This window comes from Bidens hawaiensis, unplaced genomic scaffold (assembly GCF_021521415.1).
Source record: "Bidens hawaiensis isolate Kalapana, Puna unplaced genomic scaffold, B.hawaiensis_p1.1 tig00001597_1, whole genome shotgun sequence".
NCBI lineage: Eukaryota > Viridiplantae > Streptophyta > Magnoliopsida > Asterales > Asteraceae > Bidens > Bidens hawaiensis.
This window is the reverse complement of record NW_027491092.1, coordinates 811,940-822,638: the sequence shown is the minus strand read 5'-3', so window position 1 is coordinate 822,638 and position 10,699 is coordinate 811,940. Positions and strand designations below refer to the sequence as shown.

At 34.3% G+C, this 10,699-nt stretch overlaps 1 pseudogene across 1 annotated transcript; it reads right to left on the bottom strand.

Moving 5' to 3' along the window:
- Positions 1 to 2,974: 2,974 nt before the first annotated feature.
- On the bottom strand, positions 2,975 to 9,149 carry LOC143590067 (cysteine-rich receptor-like protein kinase 15; annotated as a pseudogene). The gene is made up of 9 exons (XR_013145401.1): positions 8,467 to 9,149; positions 7,927 to 8,059; position 6,418; positions 4,884 to 5,018; positions 4,570 to 4,693; positions 4,266 to 4,479; positions 3,851 to 4,097; positions 3,587 to 3,740; positions 2,975 to 3,444 (listed from the first exon to the last, which is right to left on the bottom strand). The product of XR_013145401.1 is annotated as a cysteine-rich receptor-like protein kinase 15 (transcript).
- Positions 9,150 to 10,699: the final 1,550 nt, after the last annotated feature.

The following is a 10,699-nucleotide window of genomic DNA, read 5'->3' as shown; positions in this document are numbered from 1 at the left end:
AAAAATCCCAATACTCTTAAACAATACCCAATACAAATCTTAATAAACTTTTGCAAAAAAAAAACAATCCAATCAGAACGCATGTTCAACATTGTCATGTAGCCTGTCGAACAAACCTTCCTTCCGTTTTTCTTAAACAACATCATCCATCGTAGCATCTCACGAACTTCTTTGATCACGTAATCCTTCAAAATGTTATCACCGGCTAGCAATATTTTAGAGATATATTTCAACCTCAGATCGTTAAGTTGACTTTTCTAGTCTTCTTCGTGGCTTCAGATTCGTCGTTATCGATCCAACATTAATAATTGGCGCCTTTCGTTTTGTTACACAATTATTTGTTCCCACTTAGCCAACTACAAAACCACAAAATGGATATGTTGTCAAATTCATGTTCTGCTTAAAAAAAGTTTATCTTTTAAGGAACACAACTAAGTAAATAATGTCAGTTCACTTACTAAGTCAACTAAATTTGAAGCTGTCTTTGCTTAATGATGAACTCCTGATTTCTATAAAAATATAAAATAAGAGTTAGATGCTGACATGATGACAACATGATCTCTAATTAACAACCAACACTTATGGAACCCCTCCACATTTTTTTTGCTAACACCAAGATAATACCAACACAATTCCAGCACATATGTATATAAAACCAACATTAAGCACAAAAATAACACATATATAACAGCGGGTGAAATCACAAACTGAAGACAACCCTAATATACCAACACACCATAATAATAGCAATATGACAACCGTTAACTTACTTACACCAACTACAAAAATATGAACTGACAACATCACCTTAGCAACACATACTTTAAAAATCAACACATCATAACAACCAACAGCATATTCCTAAATCCTAAAGAATACATGCAACCAACACACCATAACTGTTTAATATCGACATCAACATAACAACACACCATAACTAGTAAATACCAACACCACTTAACAACACGCTTTTAAACAACCAACAACAGGTTATTAGATCCTTAAAGAACACATATGAAACCAACATAATATTAACATATCTTTTATTAACACCAACACATATATTATTAGGACTAACACCAACACAAATTGTTATATTCTAGGATAGTGACATTGAAACCATCGTCGTTGCCAACACCCAGAAAATATTTTAAACATACGAACTGCTTACTGCATTAACATAAGAAATTTTGCAATTGAACTATGGTTTTTGTTAATAATCCACAAATCCAAAGGATTTTTCACATGTATAGGCACGAATTTCACATTTAACAGTTAAAAGACCCACAACAAAATCAGAGCAAAAAAATTAGGGTTTTAATTACCTAAATCATTCTAATTACACCAATATGAGATACTTACTAGTTTTAATCCCATTGATAATGTTCAATCGCCTCATATTTATCTTCAACTTGCTAGTCAAAGTATCGTGAAGGAACATCATTGTTGAAAACAAATGACCAGCCTCATATTAAGCAAATCTCCTTTTTTAAAAAACCCCAAGTTTACTTTTTTGCCCTTCTAGAAATGTTTAAACAGTAGAAACAAACATTGTATTACCTCACACAATCTAATCCTTTGGATCTAAAAATATATGACCAGGATTGTTTCTTACTATTTCTACACAACACATGATTTCTACAATATCCAAACCCTTACACTAGATACGAAACAACTACTATTAACTATGATAATTACTCTAGTTGTGAAAATAATTACACTACAACATAAGAACATATTACAAAAGCTATAAACAAACAAATTAACATTAAAAATAACTAATGAGAAACATATCAATAATTACTCTACTTATACAAACTAATTACACTATATACGAAACAACTACTATCAACTATAATTACTATAGTTATGAAAATAATTACACTACAACATAAGAACAACTATAAGCAGATAGATTAACATTACAAATAACAATTAGAAACATATCAATAATTACTCTACTTATATAGACTAATTACACTACATACAAACAACTACCATAACTATGATAATTACTCCAGTTCTGAAAATAATTACATTACAACTTAAGATCATATTACAAAATCTATAAACAGACGTATCACACACATACAAAATCAATTACTCTATCTAATTACACTATTACCAGAAAACAAGTAACGAAAATTATAAATAGGCTCGTTGCATACAACTATGATAATCACACTAGACAAAGTTATAAAAGCAATAAACAGACTAGTTACCTGTTGTTGTTCAAAGCGAGAGTCTATCATGGCTTCTTTTGCTTCTTCGTTCATTATAAACTGGTATTTCATCATTTGTATTTGTATGTATGTGTAGAAATTACATTAAAACATGAGAGATTTGAAATCAATTTTTCTTAAGAAAATGAAATTTACCTTCGATCGCCATTCTTAGCAGATGATTTAGAGCATGAATACTGAAATTGATTGATGATTGTAGATGGTTTTGAGAGAATTATTTGGGTTTAGATGAATTTAGTACATGTTGAATTTAGGTGTTATGTGAAAAAGGGATTTCAAGATATTTACATAATTGCCATCATCAATTTCTTTTATTTGCATGTTTAGTATGACTTTTTGATTTATGTTAACTTTTCCATATATATATATATATATATATATATATATATATATATATATATAATCTTGTCCCGGTACAATAACGTACGCAACGAGATCGACCGAATTCGTGTTGGCTTACTGCCAAAACGCTAGGGACCGACATCACTTGGATATTACTACCACCTGAGTTTTACCAGCGCGTCGGGTAAAAGACTAGTTACGTAATAAAAAAAAGTTTTTACGTTGCCAATTTAAATTGAGTTAATTAACTTACCTAACCACCTCATTATGTTTCCATCAGAAAATTGTAAAACAATTTTATTGAAAATGGTTATGATCTCATTTAGATTATAGAAGATGATGAAAATCTACAAAAATAAAAGGAACTATTTGAATTAAAAATACTCATGTTTATGATACAAGTGCACATGCAATCTGCGTCTTTATGTGAATCTTTAATTTTAGAAGGGAACTATGTTTACAATACCAAGCTAGTACCATATAAAGTGGCTTATTAAACCTATCTAGGAATTATCTCAGATATTGAAACTTCATTTGTTGAAAACGAAGATTTTGGTAATTTTGATTTTTCTTTACCACCACTGCTTGTCGAGGAACTATACTGATGAAAAAGTAGCATTTCGGAATCACTTTTACTATGCATGAAAAATGCAGGCTGAGATGGTACCGCAAGGGTGACAGAGAAGCTATTCAGCATAAGAACAACAGATACCATGTTTGGCCTATTAACAACGTTTTCTTGAACACATAATAACCCAATGTGGATACTTCTAATGATATCATGCAATGAACTTAATCCAGTCCTCAATGTGGGGTCTATTATGTTTGTCAATGTTTTATTCCGCCAATTTTTCCATGCCTACAACAAAGAAAAACTTGGTTTGTTAGCGCACAAGTACAATAGAGAAACTAATTTTTTCAATGGGATGTTATCATAAATGTATGCCTTTTTCATGTATATGCTCTTCTAATTAAAAATAAAATAAAAGATGAATACTTACCAAGCTAAGAAGGTCCTCAACACTCTCACCATTCTGAAAGCGTTGGTTGATCTTTTGACCTGTTATGGTCTCTAACACCAACCCTCCAAAACTAAATACGTCTGATTTTACCGAGAATTGACCATGCATGGCATATTCTGGAGCCATATAACCACAATATAAGAAAATTAAAGAAACCACAATATTAACACTTGCATTATCATGTAAATAGAGCAAGCTTTACAAATTTCCATGTATCACATTACTTGAAGATCATATACTTACTAGGTACCAACAATTCGGCTTGTATCACCTTGAGTTTCCTTATGTTTAAACAACCTTGCCATACCAAAATCTGCAATTTTAGCATTCATGTCCGCATCTAACAAAACATTACTAGCTTTTAAATCACAGTGAATTATCCTTAGATGAGAGTCTTCATGAAGGTAAAGAAGTCCTTTTGCAACACCTATGATAATCTTGTACCGCTTTTCCCAATCAAGAAATGTACACTTGGTTTGATCTACAACAACTATCAGCATGTAGACATCACTAACAACATCCTATAAAAAACCATATTTGCTATCCTAAAGTTATTAAATTGGTTTTGTGAAGCTATTTGGGATATCAAAACCCATAGTTCCTTCAAAATATGTATGCACAATATATCGGGTGGAAAAGTGGACCGCTCTTAAGAAACTAACAAAAATAAACTGATCAAGACTTGCATTTGGCAAGTACTCATAAATGAGAAGTCTTTCACTTCCTTCTATGCTAAAACCGAGCAACCTGACCAAATTTCTGTGTTGAAGCTTTGCCACTAGCAGAACCTCATTCTTAAATTCTGCATCACCTTGCCCAGAATCCCTTGCTAGTCTTTTTACAGCTATATCCTGTCCATCCCTAAGCGTACCCTAAATATCATATGGTAACTTGTATCAGTGTTCTATTAACATTAAGAGTCTATTCTTTGAATATAACAAGCAATATCAATTTGTGTATACCTTGTAAACTGCATCAAATCCGCCTTTTCCTAGCTTACTATCTTCAGAAAAATTAATTGTTGCACTTTTACTAGGCTAAAGTTGTATTGCAAAGACTCGGCATTGGAAATGTCTATAGTTTCAGCTAATAAGAAAATAGCAAATTAAAAGTTGTCTCATTGAATGGTGTTATCCATATACCAACACAACGGGTAAAAATCTAAAATATTAGTGTATTATGTCAAAATGATAGTATTATATATGGTACTAACAGTAGTAGCAGCGTACTATATTTGAGTTCTTCTTACAAATATGATTTCAAACTTAGAACTTACTCTCTTTAGTTTTAGTTGTCGAAGTTATCCTCCCTTTTTGTAGTCGTACAAAGACACAAATGCTAATGATTATAAAGATGGCAATGACTATTGAAATAATGACTATTATCGTCATGATCATGCTTGAACCTTTTCCTACAAGAAAATGAGCAGATTATCAATTATTCGGGTATTAATACGCTCAAAGAAATCATAAGAAGGATTTATTAAACAATCAGTAATTTATAATATTAACAATAATACAATACGTTACATTGCTTTAAACATTTATCAAGACCAAAATTCAACTTCTTAACAGAATGTTAAATAATTTGCGTTTAGTTAGGCTTCAAGAATATCTGTTATCTAGAATAATAATGATTCATGAAATGTAACAAGGTGAAGGAGGATGTTAATTGGAAGTCATTTTACACAATCCAAATTAGAGATGTTGGTTTACTTAGAAAACATGACAGTCATAGTAAACTAGTGCGTCATACAAGTTTTGTGTCAACTTTGGCAGATTTCAAACCTTTTTGATCGCGTTGTAATTGTGCTAAAAAGTAAAAACGAACAAAAAGTCGACGAAATTAAGTTCAGAACCATTTTGTGATCAACATAATGTTCGACTCAGTACTAAAGCAGGTTAGCCAAACTTGTTTGGTCAAGATGCATGACACATTAGTTAGAGTATCAACAAGAGTGGACATTTACAAACCACTGCAACAACGCCACATCAGATTCCGAACTTTTCTAAAAAAATTTCACTTTCTTTCACAACACCAAGCCTCCACAAATCCCATTAAATAATCATTAATTCAATATATATATATATATATATATATATATATATATATATATATATATATATATATATATAGGCTAAGTATAAAATGAAAACCCACTTGAGTTGTGAAAACTCTAGAAACCCATTCTCAACGACATGTTTTTAATTAATGTTTAAATCTTGTGGTACACAATTAAAGTGAATAAAAAATGTAAATATAAATATAACTTTTTCTCTCTTCTGAAAACATATATAAAAATTAGTAAAAAAATGTTAAAAAATAGCAAAATATTTTTTTCGATGTTTTGTATTAAATGTTACAACATATATTACATGTAACAAAAAAAAAACTGATGTTACATAGGGTTTTCACGGGTTTCACAACTCAAGTGGGTTTTCATTTTAACCTTACCCTATATATATATATATATATATATATATATATATGGAGCAAGGTAAAAATAAGAAATAGATTTTTCTTAAGAAGTGTAAGAAGAAATCTGGACCGCTAGATGCAATATAACACATAGGACATGATGGTAATCAACCAAATTTTTTAATTTTGGAATTATATTTATAAATTAATTCTTCATGAATTATACCAAATCTTTATATATATATTCCTGCTATATATATTCCTTATTATAGCTTACTCCTTCCTACCGTCGGGACCAACTGGACTAGCCACTGCCACCATCCATGTCTACCACCGCCATTTAACCAGTCACCACTACCAACCATGTTTACCACCGCCACCCAACCACCAACCCTATCCGGCACCACAACCTTGCCAGTAAGTCGCTCCGTCACCAACAACCACCACCCAGCAGCCGCCACCGGCACCTTGCCACTAAGCCGCTCCGGCACAATCAATTCAGTGAAGGTTGATAACCGGTTATGTTTAGAACAGGTTTTTAAAAAAAGGGTTGGATTGTTCCAGACCTGTTTTTCCGGCATACTTTTCCGGCATACCACCCAACAACAGCCACTGCCACCTTGCCACCAAGCCTATCCGGCACCTACAAGGGTTGGATTGTTCCAAACCTATTTTAGGAACAAGGGTTGGATTGTTTTAAACGGATGAATGGTGTTAGATTGGTGCCTAATGAGACGGTTTTAGTGACGGTTGTTTCGGCTTGCGCTCAGTTGGGGTTGATTGAAACTGGTGTAATGATTCATTCGATCATAGACTTGTTGGATTATGTTATGACGGTGAATGTATGGAATGGGATTGTTGATGTATGCTAAATGTGGGCACACTGATAAAGCACGCCAGTTGTTTGATAAAATGCCCAAAAGAGGTACTTCATCATGGGAATGTGATGATATGTGGACTTGCCACACGCAGGCACGACATGGAAGATGATGTCGCCGACCAATGTTTTTAAGTGACTTGTTTCCGGTAAAGGTTCAAATGACGAAGATGATGTGTTTAGAATGTTTTTGTTCTTTATATTTCTTATTTGACGAATTATATCTTGTTCATTAGTGTGTTTTAGTTCTTGGTGTTCTTGGTATTGTGTTTTAAATTTGGATTAAAATATTGTGTTTTTTTTTTAAATTTTAATTATTTTGATTTAAAACACACTGTTATATATCTTGTGATGTTTTTGGTGGTGTGTTTCAACGTTTGATTAAAAAATTATAATTATAGATTGGTAGTGTTTCCATATATAATATAATAAACTAGACGATTATGCCCATTGAGTGTTATAAAGCAAGAATTAAAATAAAACACACCGTCTAAAAAACACACTTTTCATCTAGACCATCAGATCATCAAATCTAACGCACCAGATTACTTCCTACATTTTTTAGACACACTCCACTTCTTATTATAAGTTCACCTTATATGTATATATATGTATGTATGTGAGAGTGACTGAGTGAGTGGGTTGGTAAGTTTGCAACACAAACTTCACCAACAAACTCTCGGCCTCCCCTGCATCGCATCCGTCCTTCCCTCCTCATCCATCTCCCTGCCACCTCACTTGGACACACCCACAAACCTCAGTGTTGTGGGTGCTCTTAGTGAAAACTATTGTCTACTTAAGTATCGATGGTTAGGGCTGCTGAGAAGTTAGTACCGAAAGAATTAACGCTATTATGGACGAGAAGTAACTAGTAAAGAATAGGTAATATGATATGTTAACAAGCGGATCTAAGTGTTGCCATGAAATTTCAATATTCATGTGATATTACAAGACATGAACTTTATTTAGTTTGTATAAAAAAGGTCACATGCATGTATTAATTTGAGTAAAAAACAATTAATACTGGTGACGGTGCTGAAACTAGCGGTGACGAAGACGGTGGTGGCCGTATGACAAGAGTACTAACGTTGAAAAAACTAAAAATTTGGTACCTAAAACTACACGTACGTGCAACAGTTCTCCCTCCAAGCGCCCCGCTATGCACCCTAATGGCAAACTGATTAACAGCGCATGGACCCGGGTTCGAAACCCGGGTCAGACACTTATTTTTGGAGTTAACCTTGGTGCATTGGTAAAGTCTTTGCCCCTCTATTTTGACAACCCAAGTTCAATTCCCGTCAGCGTCATAAGGGATTTTGTTATTTTTTTGGTTTTCTGGCTCCAGAGGCTGTGAAATTTTTGAGTAGGGTTCAGCGCGTCGTACACGGAACCTCTTCAGCTTCTAGGTCCCAAAGCTTCGTTTTTAGCAGGATTGGCTTTGCTGTTCAAAAGGGGGTTGCGGCGCAGCTTGTTGCCCGTTTGTCTGCCACTTTATTGTAATCGTTTTATAGTAAATTATATAAAACAATTTGAAATTGTGATTATGTAAGTTGGCTTATTTTACGAAAAAAAAAAAAAAAAAAAAAAATTAACAGCCCGTTCCAAACAATCACTACACTGTCCCTCCGATAAGTCTGGAGTACACTGCATAAGGCCATAAATTGTTGCGAAATCCGGGCCCGTAGTGTTCCCACTGGCAAACTTCCTTAGTGAATCCCCGGCAGCAGCGTCAGCTCTCAGCTTGCTTAACAACGGTCTCAGATTCCTATTAAACTGATCTTTATCTATCGTGTTTTGTTTGTTCGGCAAAAAAAATAGATACATCATGGGAGCGTCTGGGTATCCCAATACAGTTTGGTCGGAGTATCGCAACAAGCAGATATCGTAGTATACTATTGCTTCCTTTTGATTCTGGCAGAGTTGTTGCAAGTAAACAATAGAGTCATTCAGACACCCCAGACACGCATCTGGATTAATGTCACCTCGACAAAGAGCGACCGAGTTGACTCTATCGCTGCCTTGGCCACTAGAGAAGTTGAAGAAACCGAAGCCCGAGTTTGTGGATGGAAGGGCGGAGAGGGCGGTGATGAGGTTTCTTTGGTATGTACTGTTTCTTGTATAAGTAGCAATGTTTCCGCAGTAAGATGTAAGGAAGGCTGGTAGTTGAGCGCGGTTGATGGTATTGGTTAAATATATGAAACTAACAGTGAGCCATAAGATAACTAGAGTTCTTGAGGGTATGGACATGTCGGCGGGAGATGGTAAAGAATACAAGTAGCTAGTTGTGTGGACAGTGCGTACGTTACTCTCAACAGGTTTAAAGAGTGGAGATATGCATATTGAATTCTTGATTGATAGATCCACCATATATGGTCTTGCGTGTGTTGTTAAATATCTTCATAAAGTATTGACGACGTACTAAAAGGTGTAGACTAAAATGATACAAGCTTGCATATGGAATTTTATGGAGGGGGTCCATGTGTATTTTAACTTTTACATAAACAATACTAGGTTGCGATTAAGTCCGGGTATATCTTAATTTCACAAGACGTTTATTATTTATTTATTATTTTTTTTTGGGAAAATGATCCAAACGGCTACTTGGCCGGACCAATTCCTTAACTAGCATCTCAAACTAAAATAATACATGAAATGACATTTTTCTAAACGGTAGGATCCACCATAATAGAACTAATACTAGAAAGATCTTGCTGAAACCCTTCCATTTTTTAATCAACCACATCTTGACACGTATACACTTAAACGGTCTGGCCTGATCGTTTTTAGAAAAGCCGAGCATTTATTTTTGGCACCGACCGTTTATTAAACAATCGGTCCAACGGTTTAAAAACCTTTAAACGATCGGTTGGATGGTTTAATAAACGGTCGGTCAACAGATCTATTCCACCGGGCCTTCATATCTATTCCGTCAGGCCTTTATACATATTATGTCGGGACTTCATATCTACTTCGTCGATCAACAGATCTATTCTAAGGTCATGTACAGTGTCAACCCTTTGTTCTGGACGTCGGTTACCCCTTATATTGTTAGGTGGCACATTGTTGTTCATTTGTCCATTTGGGTATCTCTTCACATATTGTTCATCTAAGTAGGTCACGCTATCAACCAACAATTTTTTTAACTAGCAGCTTTAGAAAGTTGGTTCTAGGTTCCTGATAAGAGTGTTAATGGATTTTAGGTGTTCCTCTATCTGAGATGGAGGAACTAATCTAATGGCACGTCAAGTTAGCGGTGACATGTAAGTTAGAGATGACTGGATCCTCCATCAGAGATGGGTGGATCTAAGATTCCTCCCTTGCGCCACATGACAACTTAACATGAATTTTTCCATATGAGATGGAGGGATTAAAGTACTCAAAGGTGTAGACTAAAATGATAGAAGCCCTACATATGGAATTTTATGGAGTGGGTCCATGTATATTTTAACTTTTAAATCAACAATACTAGGTTGTGATCAAGTCTGGGGTTATCTTAATTTTACAAGACGTTTATGTTTTGGTCAAAAATCAATCTAAGAATCAAGTAACCAAAGTAGTAAATGAGGATTGGTGCTCGTATGAACAAAATAATCAAAGTAACAATAATAGGGGTTGAACAACAGGATTTATACGAGGAAAGGCCCTTGGTAACTAGTATCCCGCCGGGATAAAAATCTCGGGTAGTGAAAACTATCACTACAGTTATATTAAGCTCAAAAGAATTACAAGTGATGGAACTACGGCTGATCGTGAATACAAAGTGTTTGCAAAGAGTTCTATGTTTGCTATGTGATGTG